The sequence below is a fragment of the Rhinoderma darwinii genome, chromosome 10, assembly GCF_050947455.1.
Source record: "Rhinoderma darwinii isolate aRhiDar2 chromosome 10, aRhiDar2.hap1, whole genome shotgun sequence".
Classification (NCBI taxonomy): domain Eukaryota; kingdom Metazoa; phylum Chordata; class Amphibia; order Anura; family Rhinodermatidae; genus Rhinoderma; species Rhinoderma darwinii.
In genome coordinates, this window is record NC_134696.1 from 90,065,761 (window position 1) to 90,081,946 (window position 16,186).

At 41.2% G+C, this 16,186-nt stretch overlaps 1 protein-coding gene across 1 annotated transcript in view; it reads left to right on the top strand.

Annotated features, from left to right (window-relative positions):
* SHANK1 (SH3 and multiple ankyrin repeat domains 1) overlaps positions 1–16,186 on the top strand; it is a 382,494-nt gene that overhangs the window by 183,211 nt on the left and 183,097 nt on the right. The window lies entirely within an intron of this gene.

The window sequence follows — 16,186 nt, forward strand, 5'->3', positions numbered from 1 at the left end:
AGAGTAGTAAACGAGCCGAGTCAAACCAGGAGAGTACGAGGTGCCAAACGCAGAGCAGGAGAGTAGTGAACAAGCCGAGTCAAACCAGGAGTGTACGAGGTACCAAACGCAGAGCAGAAGAGTATTCAGTAAGCCAGGGTCAATACGAAGCAGGGACAAGTAGTTCAAGAAGCTGCAGCAGGGCCAGGAAACCAACAGAGAAGAATCACAAGCAAGGAGGAACAGGAAAGGCAGGTATAAATAGACAGAGGGCGGGAGCTAGCTCCGTCTGGCCAGGCTGTGATAGGCTCTCCCACTCCTAAGCCTGCCATCCTGAGTGGTGGAAGATGGAGTCAGTCTCACAGACATAGAAGCAGGTGCAGACTGATTACCTATGGGCGTGGATACAGAAGCTGTGCCTGGCAGATCCTTAACACCGCTAGTAAAAATACTATTATTTAAACTAATTAATTAGACACATCAGAGATGCCGCAGAGGAAGCCGGAAGGGGGAAACCCAGGGTTGGGTGAGATTGTTTGGCGTGCTGCATACGTTTTATCCTAATTTTATGAGCTTGAATATTTGTCCTATTTTGTAAGTATGGAATAAATTTATGTGACGAATAAAGTGTTAAAGGGTATTGCACTATTGTCCTCCTCTATTCACACTGGAGACATAGGTTCTTTCCAGAGTGGAAGACATCATTTTATCGGCTGCATACACGTGGAACTACTAGTACCATCGGGACCATCTATACCTTCACTGGTTCGTGGATTGTCTATCGCTACACACTGGAACTCTTGCTCACACAAACTACACATTGAACTTCCTTTGCAGCGCTGTTGAGCAGTAAAACTTTCGTTTTTTGCTATTTGAATCCCAAGGGGCGGAACATTATAAACCCTGCCCCCATCCCACCCATAAACAGCATAGAAACACCCATTTTTATTCAAATCTGAACAAGTCCCACCACTTAGGGGCCCAGTTTATGAAGCAGTCCTGTAGAAATGGGACTGTAGAAGCAGTAGACACAGATGTTAATAAAACAGCCCAACAGGGAGGTAGTCGGGCAAGTTGTGGGTACTTGAATACCCCATGGCTTCTCCGCTATCATCGTATTGGATAGTTTCCAGTTGCAAAAGGTCGGATTAGAATAGTAAAAATATATTCTTATTCTACTTGGCAGGGTTAAGCATATAATGGAAACATTTCTTTAACTGGGCATTGAAGGGGCCTCATAGGCGCTGGATTATCAAATATTCTGGATTACTGGAAGGACATAAAAAGAGTATGTAAAACTCAATTGTAAGGGAAAACAACCTCAGAAAGAAAACCTCAAATTAGCTGAATTTCCTAATCTCTCATCCTACTACTGGTCATTGCAGATTATATTATAGCTCTGTGCTGGATTATAAGACTTTCTGGATTATCAAAGGCCGGATAAAAAGAATCGAAGATTCCAAAAGAGGTCAAGGAGGAGCAGTGACCCCATCATTGTATCTGGAATCTTTGCATGGTGGAGGAGCAGTGACCCCATCATTGTATCCTCTTTTCTCTCCAAGTGGCCAACAGGAATTGTGCAGCTTGCCTATACTGCCAGGGTGTCCACGATGTGGCCTCTCTTATGTGACTCCTGAATCTCCAACTCTGTGATGAACATATGATTAGGATTTCGTCAGACATTTCTGGATACTCGGCCCTGACAATCGTTTAGTTAGAAGAGACCGATCATAAAATGTTTCTGCCTGATGGAAAGTGCTGACCTTATACTATAAAGCTTGGCACAGGAAGAGATGACTACATTCCAGTGGCTGCTGATTTTCTGCACAAATGTACGTTCTTATAAGTAGACTAGAGAGAAATGCAGGACATTTTAAAGGGAACCTGTCACCAGCATTTCACCTATTAAACCATCAGTACCTGGTGGAAGTGGGTGAAAAATAATTTTTATGTAACCTATAAATATCTTCTAAGTCGGCTCTGTATCTTTAATATTCAGTTTTTTAGTGTCCCCGTGCCGTATGCTAATGAGCATAAGAGTCATATCTTCATTCCTCAAGCCTTTCCGAGTTTACACCATCTCTTTACTTTTGATTGACAGCTCCTCGCCTCCCCCCAGCACATACGAAATCCCGCGCTTGCGCATCAATGTCCTGTTCTGGTGCGTGCGCACATCATAGCGGCGCATGCACAGTAACTAGATTTGAGGCCTAAACGAAGCAGGGAATTGTGTTGGACCATACATGACGTGCCCATGCGCGAAATCTCAGACGAGATTTTGCCATTCAAGGTGGGCCAGTTTTCGACGGGCATTGGAAGAGGGACGAACGAGACTGCCGGAGAAGTTTAGTAGAGGGGATAACGGCAATTTATTTTTGATAGCAGAGACCAGCGAGGGGTGAGTAGAGTTCAATAGGTGAGATGCTGGTGACAGGTTCCCTTTATAGCCCTGCCCCATCCCACCCATGAACAGCATAGAAACACCCATTTATATTCAAATCTAAGCAAGTCCCACCCCTTAGGAGTCCAGTTTTTAAGCAGTCCTGCAAAAACGGGACTGTTTCCAGTTATGTATACTTGTTATCAGGATGAGTATATGTTATATGATAGGGGCACTGCTGTAGGCAAGAGTCCTGATTTTTGCAAGAACGCTAATTTGAGCAATTTGTGTAATGGGGGCAATTCTGGGGACTTTCCAGGGTGGAATGTGATGAGGGGGATTGGGATTTGGGAATTAGGACTCGAGTGTGGAACATCTGCAAGCTGACCATGCTGATGATTTGGAATAGTCTGCTGGAAGCTCTACATTTTGGAACAATTAGGGACATCATTGGGACCACTAGGCCAGGATAGTCAGAGAACACAGTACTTTCTCGAGTTTACAACAAGTTAGTTTTGGAGGTGGTGGTCAGGATAGAAGGGGGAAAGGGAGTACATCTACAAAATGTGCCGTAGCATTTGCTCCTGTTTGTCCATAATTTAAGTTAATAAGTGGGCGCAAAATAAAAAAACCAATATAGAAAATTGAGTAGAAGAAGGTGTTCACGTCCTCATCACACACATCTTCACAAAGATACATTTTAGTTTATGAATCTGTGTTTGGAATATTGGTCAACAAATGAAATGACTGCAGATCTATCCATATAATATATATCTATATATATCTATATATATATATCTATATATATATATATATATATACATATATATATATACATATATATACACATATATATATATATATACAGTATTTATATATATATAGTACAAAGACTACTAATAACGCACTATGAAATGAGTCATTAAAGGAAATCAATCACGAAGATTCCGCTTCTAGCACGCCGCATGCAATTAACTGTAATTGAATCTCGCCTTTTATCCGCACTTTTAAGTCACTCTTAAGCATAAAGCTCCGTAGAATAAATTGACAGAATGTAATGTAATAACATCATAGCTCAATAAAAAGAAAAGTAATCATCAAGGTTTAGTTGCTATAGATTACTAAAAATCACAGAAGTACAATGAAAATCAATATGAATCTGACATTTCCAACAAAACTCTAATTCCCAGCATGCCTTGACAGCCAGAGTTTAATTCCGCTGTAGCACCACCACAGGGGAAATAAAGCATTACACCCTTCTCATTAAAATGAATGGTCTGTCCATGCAATGCATGGATGTGCCAGGTCCTCCAAAGTGATAGACACTCTTTGTAGCTACTCTTCGCTAATTGATGAGGGTCCTGAACAGGGGAATTGCTCTTGTAACTTAGAATTGCATAATAGGGTATTTGGAAATTCATTTTTAAATCAGAAAACCCCATTACATTTTACAATTATTTGCTTAATGTGCATTGGTTGGAACTTATTTACACCATGGAACTTGAAAACCATGGAATTGATTCTCTAGAAATAAAAAAATAAGGTTGTCTTTCCAAGAAAACAAGCAGAGATTTTGAAAACTGTGAATTATTGAAACAAAAAATGTATTAAATATATATAAACAATAAACTATTTTCTGAAACTGGAAAACACTTTTAAGAATCAATGAGTCCGTTTACCTTCAATTCTATGGAAACTTAACAAATGGCACCAAGTCAAATAACAAACTCATCCCTACTGTACTGAAGTTTGAGTAGCCTTTTTACCCAGTCACTGCATCAAGAATGGCTTTTGGCACTGGGAATCTGTTGACATCCATTAAATCAATAGATGCCCTTCTGATTTCTAGGGGCACCATATTCAGTCCCGTATAGCTCGGAGCTCGATCACAGTGGTTCCTCAGGCAATAGCAGCTGATCCCAGCAGGATTCCCCCTATGATCAGCCTGTCGCTATGAGAACTAGTATTTGACAAGGAGTTGTGCAAACTGTATGTTCATAGCCCTTATTGGTACGTTCTAGTTTTATATGTTTTTTTTTTTTTACATTTTTAGAAGTGTTTCCATTTACTGGCGGGTAAAGCCATCAAGAACAAAGCTTTTATTTTACACATAATCTAATGGCTGCCTATTAACTCACTTTCCCTGAAATGTTCTGAAACCAATACCCTTCCATTTACTCCCGCTGGGTAAATACATTGTACAACAAACAGCATGACTTTCTTCTTTCCCATTGATTTGTTATTCGTGCTGCTAATTGTACTTTGCAAAAATATCTACTGTCTGTACTGTTTAAGTTACAGCTCGGTGTGTGTATATATATATAGCCTTCCATCATACGAATATATCAATATTAATTCATTAGTATTCAATTATGCAGGCAGCCTTGAAAGGCAATAAATGTCGTTTTCAAGGTAAATGAAAATAACATTCCCGCACGCCTTTGCAACCTTTTTGTATTGCTCCGATGCATCTAAACGAAAAAATAAAATTAAGCCGTTTTGAAAATAATTGTGTCTCCAGCTCCAATGCAGACCTATATGTCTCCATGGTTACAGACTACAAACAAACCCTATGTAGTCTGGTCCTGCAGTCATACTCTCTTCCATCTGTCCTCTACTTCTTGGTATCCTACCGTATGTAAGATTGACTTATTGGTCTTGGATATGCCCAGAAATAAAGGACCAATAGTCATCTGGCATAAAGGCGTTCAGGCTTACCCATCCATAATATGGTTAATCCTCATCAATTACACACCCCACCTGGCTTGCCGGAGGCATGACTTGAAGCTCCTGGGCCCCTAATGCAAAATTTGTAACAGGGCCCCTGCCCACCAATTGCCATTTATAATACTGGTGTCTTTATGTTGCAGAGGGGCCTTTGGACCTTCTCAGGAACAAGGGCATGAGTGCCCCTGTTACCTCTTCACTCCCTAGCTACTCCCTAGGTACCCTGTGGTTACGAACCGAATTTTGGACTTTAGGACAAGTTCCTTTTTGGAATATTAAAAATAATATTATTTCAGGTATGATTTTTCAAGATCAATCCTTCTTCAGGGTCGTCCATTATCACACACAATATTGCTCATAGAAGGAGAGAAAACTGCCTCTTATAGTTAACTACTTTGCTGAGAGAGCAGCATATTAACTTCTACTGCGAGTAGTTTTGCGGGAAAGATTAATGCACTGCCTCTAGCCATAGGACTCGGAAGACATCTAGTGCAAAAACCAAAAACATCTCCATCAGCCAGAGAAAAAGAATAAAAAGGATGGGCTGACTTTTTTTTCTGAAAATAATTATTAGTGCATAAACTCAGTTTAACCAATCAATACAGGAATGTTCTTCTACCGTGCTGAAAACTAACCCCTCCATATGCCACAGTAGTCAGATAATTGGGGGTCCGAACACTGGGACCCTCACCGATCCTGAAAAAAGGAGTGCATGGTTCCAGGTGAAAACTGGCCATGCATGTGTGGTCTTTCAACATTATAGTATATGGGATGTAAGGATCTTCATTAAAGAATTGAGAGCATGCTCTTGGGACTGTGTGGGGGGTCCCTGTGGTACAATCCTTCACCCGTGGTACGATCGTGCCTTGCCAGGACAGTTGTGGAGATCACTGGTCAGCAAGAAGAGTTGGGGGACATCCCAGGACTATATACCATAACTCCAAACCGCCCTGTTTTTCGTGGGATTGTTCTGCGAACAGTTCACAAAGTGGGTGTGGCTTACTTACATTTGCATAAATGTGGGCATTCCCAGAATGATTTGTGGGCTTTCCTGGACTAATCGGGGGCAGGGCTTAAAGGAATGAGTATGGAAATGTTGGGGGGGGGGTATGCTATAAACAGCTTCCTCTTCTCGTCCTGACTTGCTGTTTGATCTTAGCACTGCAGGCGATATGAGCCCTCACCCTTTCCTATCTTCTCCGACCCGACTGATGCTCATTGCTAAACAGCCCAGGGAAGCTCAGGCTGTTACTGTGATCACTGAAGAGAGGAGCTGGCCAGGGCATGTGCAATTAGGAGTGAGGGTGGAAGGTAGCCAAACTTAAAGGAACAGTGTCATCACAATTTTTTTTTTAATATGTTAAAGATGTTAGTGCTTTATTAAAAACGTTTATATTTATTTGTGTGTTTGTGTTTTACTTTTTCTTATTTTTACACTTTTTCTTCCCTATGGGGGCTGCCATTTTTTTTTCCATTTCTGTATGTGTCGATTAACGACACATACAGACATGGAATACGGCAGCCACAGTCCCATAGGGACTGCGAACGGGTCCCGTCCCATCCACTTCTGTGTACGCCGTTTGTGTGGGAACTGTGCATGCGCCGCTCCCACACAGTCCAATTTGAAATGCGCGCCGTCCGGCGCCATTTTCCTGTGGACCGGAAGTCGCGGACGGACAGTAAGATTACTACTTCCGGTCGCGGCTTCCGGACTTGTGCACTTGGACCAGCGGCAACAGACGGAGCGGACGGGCCGGAGGGAGCCGCGGCGGCAGGAGCAGGTAAGAGATTTCTATATATGTTCGTGTTTGTGTGTGTTTACTACTGTATGTAAACCTACTACACTGTGTGTTAGCTAAAAAAATGGTGACACACAGTGTAGGAGGTTAGACCGTTCAAACCCCTCGTTTATCCCGGCACTAGCCAGGATAAAGGAGGGGGGGATTCTCAGAGCTCACTAGAGCGAGTGCTTTTTTCCCAATTTTGCAGCAAAAAGCAATGTGGTTGCTTTACCACATGCAATGCTGCAATTTTGGGAATAGCTCCATCTAGTGACCAGCAATGGGAAATATTATAAATTAGAATCTAATTTATAATATTTCCTGACTCGTGAAAAAAAAAAATTTTTTTTAACAATGTTTAATCACCTACACACTAAATGTTTAATTAAAAAAAACAAAACATGTTTTGCTGGCAACACATTCCCTTTAAATGTTAATTTTTTTTTTATAGGTGATGCATTTTGTTGAAGGGGGTTTTCCGCATATCTACTGGATATACCATAAAAGTCAGAACAGTGGGAGTCCCACGAAGGGCCAGCATCAGCACCCGGCAGAATTCAGGGCCCACTGTGCTGGGGAAGCAGTTGTTACCCTACCTGTGTCCTAAAACAGCTGCCATATTTAAAGGGAATGTGTTGCCAGCAAAACATGTTTTTTTTTTTTTTAATTAAACATTTAGTGTGTAGGTGATTAAACATTGTTCAAATTTTTTAAATTTTTTTTCACGAGTCAGGAAATATTATAAATTAGATTCTAATTTATAATATTTCCCATTGCTGGTCACTAGATGGAGCTATTCCCAAAATTGCAGCATTGCATGTGGTAAAGCAACCACATTGCTTTTTGCTGCAAAATTGGGAAAAAAGCACTCGCTCTAGTGAGCTCTGAGAATCCCCCCCTCCTTTATCCTGGCTAGTGCCGGGATAAACGAGGGGTTTGAACGGTCTAACCTCCTACACTGTGTGTCGCCATTTTTTGAGCTAACACACAGTGTAGTAGGTTTACATACAGTAGTAAACACACACAAACACGAACATACATAGAAATCTCTTACCTGCTCCTGCCGCCGCGGCTCCCTCCGGCCCGTCCGCTCCGTCTGCTGCCGCTGGTCCAAGTGCACAAGTCCGGAAGCCGCGACCGGTAGTAGTAATCTTACTGTCCGGCCGCAACTTCCGGTCCACAGGAAAATGGCGCCGGACGGCGCGCATTTCAAATTGGACTGTGTGGGAGCGGCGCATGCACAGTTCCCACACAAATGGCGTACACAGAAGTGGATGGGACGGGACCCGTTCCATGTCCCTATGGGACTGTGGCTGCCGTATTCCATGTCTGTATGTGTCGTTAATCGACACATACAGAAATGGAAAAAAAAATGGCAGCCCCCATAGGGAAGAAAAAGTGTAAAAATAAGAAAAAGTAAAACACAAACACACAAATAAATATAAACGTTTTTAATAAAGCACTAACATCTTTAACATATTAAAAAAAAAATTGTGATGACACTGTTCCTTTAAAACCAGATAGTAAAACGTAATCTTTTTTTCTAATCTGTTTTCTTATTTTTTGATTTATACATTTTTTTTTAATTTTGTTTTTTGTACATGATTATGGGGCAGCCATCTTGCCTGAGCTGCTGGCAACAGCATTTAGAGCTATTCTTTACAGTAGCCACATGGGCTATAGGAATCTGTGAACTGGAGGGAACACATTGACTTCTATGGGAGAGTTTTCCAGGTATGCTCTGTGGTCTGTAGGGCAGTACGGTGTCTTAGTGGTTATCACTGTTGCCTTGCAGCGCTGGGGTTGCAGAGCTGGGGTCCTGGGTTCAAGGACAACATATGTGTGGAGTTTGTTCTCCCCGTGTTTGCATGGGTTTCCTCCGGGTACTCCAGTTTCCTTCCACGCCCCAAAAACATACCAATAGGGAATCTCAGATTGTGAGCCCCGATGGGGCCGGTGAGGACATATGTACAGTGCTGCAGAATATGTTAGAGGTATATAAGTAGCAGAAATAAATAAATAATAAACCTGTGTAGAGGTCATTGTGCAGGGAGGTGGAGGAGGGGAGCTGTGTCCATCACCTATTGTCAATGGTGGATCCTGTGTTATCTATATATATATATATATATATATATATATATATATATATGGGTCTTACCTGTCATTGTAATCCTGCCTGTGATGATAATGAGAAGACTGCTGAGAAGAGATCTCTACAGAACAGGAAGGGTCAGTTTATTATGAATGGTGGATCCTGTGTTATCTATATATCGGTGTTACCTGTCATTGTCCTTCTGCCTGTGATTATAATTATATCACTGCTGAGAAGAGATCTCTACAGAACAGGAAGGGTCAGTCTAATGTCAATGGTGGATTCCGTGTTACCTGTCATTCATGGGCGTAACTATAGCCGTAGCAACCTTAGCAGCTGCTATGGGGCTCACTCAGGTGCGAAAACATTGTTCCCTTTTTAATAACAAGTTTGTGGCTTTCTGCTATTTAGCACTACTATGTGGGTTCTCTGATTTATGGCGTTATTGTCATTACCTTTATATACTGCTACTTATGCTACTTTTTTTGTTTCCTGTCATTAGGTGGTGGGGGCCCATTTAATTTTGCTATGGGGCCCTATGAATTCTAGTTACTCCTCTGCTGTCATTGTAATTCTGCCTGTGATGATAATGAGATGACTGCTGAGAAGTGATCTCTACAGAACAGGAAGTGTCAGTCTATTGTAGGGCTCAGTGGCCAGAGTGAGAACTGCAAGATTTTAGGATTGTTTTTTTTAATATAGTTAATGAACTAGAAAAAAATATCACTAAACATTTTTTAGAAAATATGTTCAACATAAAAACTTGATTTAAACAATAGGTCATTTTTTAATGAGATATTCGCTTTAAAAACCAGGCAACCCCTTTAATGCAAAAAAAAACACATAAATCTATTATTTCTGTATAAAATAGAGCTTATTTTTAGAGATAGTAGTTCATGGTGTAAATGCTGGTAGATGGTAAGCACCAAAAATAAAGTGGTAAATGTAGCTGCAATTGATATAGTTGAAAGCCAACTTGGCACCAAAAGTCTCCATTTGGGCTATTCACATATCATTTCCCTATAAGTGAATTTTCTATTGCACCATGCCAGATATGCCACTTACGTATTTCATGCAAGGGCCAAAGGAAATTAGTCCCGATGTGGCCACCAATACTGGTCAACCCAACTGGCCTACTGACCTATGGAGAACAAGAAGCTGGAGACACTGATCGTTATATGAGACCATTATTCGGGTTTAGACTGAATATAAGACCAATCTTCACTACTGTGACAAAGTGACCATTTCAATATAATGCCTGGAACATGTATAATACATATTGAGTATATAAGTGAGGGTATGTTCACACGGCCAAATTTCAGACGTATACGAGGCGTATTTTGCCTCGTTTTACGTCTGGAAATACGTCTCAAATACGTCGTCAAACATCTGCCCATTACTTTCTATGGGTATAACGCTGTATTGTCCACACGACGCGTAATTTTACGCGTCGTACGGCAATTACGACGCGTAAAATTACGCCTCGTAAAAAGAAGTGCAGGACACTTCTTTGGACGTTTTTGGAGCTGTTTTCTCATAGACTCCAATGAAAACAGCTCCAAAAACGGACGTAAAAAAGCCGCGAAAACGGCGTGAAAACACCGCGAAAAATGCGAGTTGGTAAAAAAACGTCTGAAAAGCAGGGTCTGTTTTCCCTTGAAAACAGCTCTGGATTTTCAGACGTTTTTGTTGACTACGTGTGAACATACCCTTAAAGAAATACAGATCTTTGATTAAAGTCTAACTACACTCAAGACCCCAGAACACAAGTGTGATGACAGTAATTCTCAATGTCCCAGGGGTCCAGAAAGCTGAGATATAGTGAGTAGTGATGTACAGGGTCTTGGTCACTAGTTACGTTTTACCCTAACAATATAGCAGCTCATAGAGCTCGGCAAAAAATGTTGACCCGTCAATCTTCAGAGATTATGTTTTTGAGTCAAGGAAAGAAAGTCACTGGGGATTACTGGTGGCCACCAACCTTTTAATGTGTGGATTGTGCCAAAAACATCCTTGTGTCTCAGCTTCCCATAAGACATGAAGGGTAGTGGGACATTTGCAGTCACAACAGAATTTCCAGTTTTCATTGGCCTGACCATGAATAAACAAGATTAAGTTAAACTGTGGTTTTGTTCAGGAGAACTCTTACTGATCTCCCAGCATAACGCATCAATATGCCTCCATTAGTCAGACCTTCGGGACTTTCTTTAAACTCATCGCAGGAGTCTTTGGTGATCTTAAGATTTCCATGGAAACAGTAACCAGGGAGTACAAGCTGTTATCTTCTTAGAAACGATGATAGAAAAATCTATATGCAGGTGCCGGAGCAAAAAAATAAAATAAAAAAATATAAGACTAGCCTAGTATCAGATGACTTTTCCAAAAATTGGGAGAAATAAATTAATAAATGAATGATATAATGCAATAATCTGAGCGGGAGCCATGTAATATAATGCTGATAGATGTAATATTATTATATCTGATTTATAAAAAGCATCATATTCTCATGTTCGAGTCATTAGAGCTTTTGGTTTTGGGTCCAAGTCAAAAAAAGACCCACTGACATATAACGGGAAAAACAGAATCAATTAAAGTATGTTTAGTGTAATATAAAGATTCCTATACTTGTCTTAGTCAGTATACTATAGTATCTGGACAGCTCAAGAAGGTCCTGGATAAAGCTGCCCATACACATTAGATACAAGTCAGCCAAACCCACCGATTTTATGAAAACGGGGATCTTCTGACTATGCCCGATGGCAGATGTCAGGGGAAAGAAGGATCAGGCATGTTGGACTTCTGGCAGTGGCTTATTTCCTTCTTCCTATTAAAATAAACATGAAAGCTGGGTCGGGCTGAGCATGTTTATGGTGTCGGGAAAAATAGCTGTCGAACGAGCGTCTCAAATGTATTGCCAGCTGAAGGGTTAGAAACCCCAGAGGTCACAATGAGTAGTTTTAAAGGGCTTTACACAACCGGACAGTTGATGACCTATCCGCAGGACAGGTCATCAGTATATGATCGATGGGGGTCCAACAACCGAACCCTGCACCGATCAGCCGCTCCGGCTGCCTTCAGGCGCCAGATGTTTTGAACGGTATGCAGTAGTTGGACCCTTCACTCTCTCTTGCCCCTTTCTTTCTATCTTTGTGCTCGTCTATGTTCGTCTTACGATATTCTAATTTAGAACATAAAAAAACTCGGGGAGGTTCCGAAGCGGGAGTTTACATTCATTGTACCGTTGGCTTTCTTTGTTTTTTTCCCCTCTTTATTTAGATGATTAATGTATATTTGACTAGTGTTGCGCTTCGATACTTTTACTGATATTTTATATATATATTGCTTTCTAGGGTTGTACGATGGGGACCGGTTCCATCTTTGTGATACAGTTCTTTCAATAAAGAATTAAAAATAAAAAGTCAAAGGAGAAATAAAACAGATCATAACAGAATGTAATAGACCAGTCATGTATCCTGAAAAAAAATGGAAGCCGTAACGCTAGTGTGAACAGAGCCTTTTTTTTCCCAATACTTTACATAAAATATAAATCCTTTCCCCATATACAGTAGTAAGGAGCCCATGATAATATGCAGTGAATGCAACATATATTCATAAATACAAATTTCATTACTCTACTCCCTCTCAATCTTCCACCCTAGTCTGCATCCTACCCCACTTAAAGGGAACCTGTCCCATTGAGAATGCAGTCTGATCTGTGGGCAGCATGTTATAGAGCAGGAGGAGTATGGTATATGTATATGTATATGTAGTTTGGTAGGAAAATATTTAGTAGAATTTGTAATTTATTGATCTAAACCTCTGAGAATTCTGGTCTCAGGAGTCCAGTGGGCGGTCTCACTCAATGATTGACAGCTATCTATGTATGCACACTTATACAGGGAAGTCTGTCAATCACTGATTAGGACCACCCACTGAACTTCTAAGCCTAAAAGGGGCAGAGGTTTAGGTCAATAAATTACAAGTTCTACTGAATATTTTCCCACCAAACTATACAGTGAAGGAAATAAGTATTTGATCCCTTGCTGATTTTGTAAGTTTGCCCACTGTTAAAGACATGAACAGTCTAGAATTTTTAGGCTAGGTTAATTTTACCAGTGAGAGATAAATTATATAAAAAAATAAAAATAAATCACATTGGCAAAATTATATATATTTATTTGCATTATGCACAGAGAAATAAGTATTTGATCCCTTTGGCAAACAAGCCTTAATACTTGGTGGCAAAACCCTTGTTGGCAAGCACAGCAGTCAGACATTTTTAGTAGTTGATGATGAGGTTTGCACACATGTTAGATGGAATTTTGGCCCACTCCTCTTTGCAGATCATCTGTAAATCATTAAGATTTCGAGGCTGTCACTTGGCAACTCGGATCTTCAGCTCCCTCCATAAGTTTTCGATGGGATTAAGGTCTGGAGACTGGCTAGGCCACTCCATGACCTTAATGTGCTTCTTTTTGAGCCACTCCTTTGTTGCCTTGGCTGTATGTTTCGGGTAATTGTTGTGCTGGAAGACCCAGCCACGAGCCATTTTTAATGTCCTGGTGGAGGGAAGGAGGTTGTCACTCAGGATTTGACGGTACATGGCTCCATCCATTCTCCCATTGATGCGGTGAAGTAGTCCAGTGCCCTTAGCAGAGAAACACCACCAAAACATAATGTTTCCACCTCCATGCTTGACAGTGGGGACGGTGTTCTTTGGGTCATAGGCAGCATTTCTCTTCCTCCAAAAACGGCGAGTTGAGTTAATGCCAAAGAGCTCAATTTTAGTCTCATTTGACCACAGCACCTTCTCCCAATCACTCTCAGAATCATCCAGATGTTCATTTGCAAACTTCAGACGGGCCTGTACATGTGCCTTCTTGAGCAGGGGGACCTTGCGGGCACTGCAGGATTTTAATCCATTACGGCGTAATGTGTTACCAATGGTTTTCTTGGTGACTGTGGTCCCAGCTGCCTTGAGATCATTAACAAGTTCCCCCGTGTAGTTTTCGGCTGAGCTCTCACCTTCCTCAGGATCAAGGATACCCCACGAGGTGAGATTTTGCATGGAGCCCCAGATCGATGTCGATTGACAGTCATTTTGTATGTCTTCCATTTTCTTACTATTGCACCAACAGTTGTCTCCTTCTCACCCAGCGTCTTACTTATGGTTTTGTAGCCCATTCCAGCCTTGTGCAGGTCTATGATCTTGTCCCTGACATCCTTAGAAAGCGCTTTGGTCTTGCCCATGTTGTAGAGGTTAGAGTCAGACTGATTAATTGAGTCTGTGGACAGGAGTCTTTTATACAGGTGACCATGTAAGAGCTGTCTTCAATTCAGGCACCAAGTTGATTTGGAGCGTGTAACTGGTCTGGAGGAGGCTGAACTCTTAATGGTTGGTAGGGGATCAAATACTTATTTCTCTGTGCACAATGCAAATAAATAGATATAATTTTGACAATGTGATTTTCTTTTTTTTTTTTAATATAATCTATCGTTCACTGGTAAAATTAACCTAGCCTAAAAATTCTAGACTGTTCATGACTTTGACAGTGGGCAAACTTACAAAATCAGCAAGGGATCAAATACTTATTTCCTCCACTGTATATCAATCTGCTCAGCTCTCCCTGCTCTAGAACATGCTGCCTGCAGATAGGACTGTTTTCTCTTATCACAGACTTAGAACCTAAATGGTCACTAACTTTTTAACAAACTTTGCATAAATCAATAGTAAAGTACAAGTGAAAATAGGAAACTTTGTAATATATCTAATTACAGAAAAATGCCTCTTTCTCAAATTATCAGGCTCCACCCCCTCTTACTGAATTTACTGCTTTTTCGATATACTTAAAGGGAATGTGTTGACAGCAAAACATGTTTTTTTTTTTTTTAGTTAAACATTTAGTGTGTAGGTGATTAAACATTGTTCTAATTTTTTTTTTTTTTTCACGAGTCAGGAAATATTATAAATTGGATTCAATTTATAATATTTCCCAGCACTGGTCACTAGATGGAGCCATTCCCAAAATTGCAGCATTGCATGTGGTAAAGCAGCCACATTGCTTTATGCTGCAAAATTGGGTAAAAATCCCTCGCTCTAGTGAGCTCTCAGAATCCCCCCTCCTTTATCCTGGCTAGTGCCGGGAGAAACGAGGGGTTTGAACGGTCTAACCTCCTACACTGTGTGTCGCCATTTTTTGAGCTAACACACAGTGTAGTAGGTTTACATACAGTAGTAAACACACACTGAAACACGAACATACATAGAAATCACTTACCTGCTCCAGTCGCCGCCGCTCCCTCCGGTCCATCCACTCCGTCTGCTGCCGCTGCTCCATGTGCACAAGTCCGGAAGCCGCGACCGGAAGTAGTAATCTTACTGCCCGGCCGCGACTTCCGGTCCACAGGAAAATGGCGCCGGACGGCGCGCATTTCAAATTGAACTGTGTGGGAGCGGCGCATGCGCCGTTCCCACACAGCGGCGTACATGTTAGTGGATGGAACGGGCCCCGTTCGCAGTCCCTATGGGACTGGAGCTGCCGTATTCCATGTCTGTATGTGTCGTTAATCGACACATACAGAAATGGAAAAAAAAATGGCAGCCCCCATAGGGAAGAAAAAGTGTAAAAATAAAAAAAAGTAACACACAAACACACAAATTAATCCAAACGTTTTTAATAAAGCACTAACATCTTTAACATATTAAAAAAAAAATTTGGGGTGACACTGTTCCTTTAAGACAAGACGGATTATCAACTCACTAAAGGATTAAGTTACAGCTGCCAATAGAAGTCTATAGAGAGGGGAGGAGGGGGAGGGAGCAGAATGAAAGAGAGGCAGAGAGACAAACAGGGTAGAATTTATTAAACTTTTCAAAAGTTTTTTTGGCATAGAAAAGTTTCAAAAAGGCCTTTTATGCTGCCCTCATCCCTTTTGTAAAAAGGACGCATAGCTTCCCAAAAGGGATCTTGGCCACAGTGGCCCAAAAATATTACTATAATTTATGCCACATGATATGCCATAAATATTAAATAGATGCCCCCTATACTGCCTCTGTCGCTGGGCTCCATCCAATGTCTGACGAGCTGGCTGGGTTTTTTTCGGTAAGAGAAGCATTTTGGCACGTTTCTCCCATAGAAGTGAATAGAAGTTACGGAAATAGAGTAGCATAGCGAGCTACGTTGTTTCCGAAACGCAGGGGCTATGGAAACACTTGTCCAAAGTTTG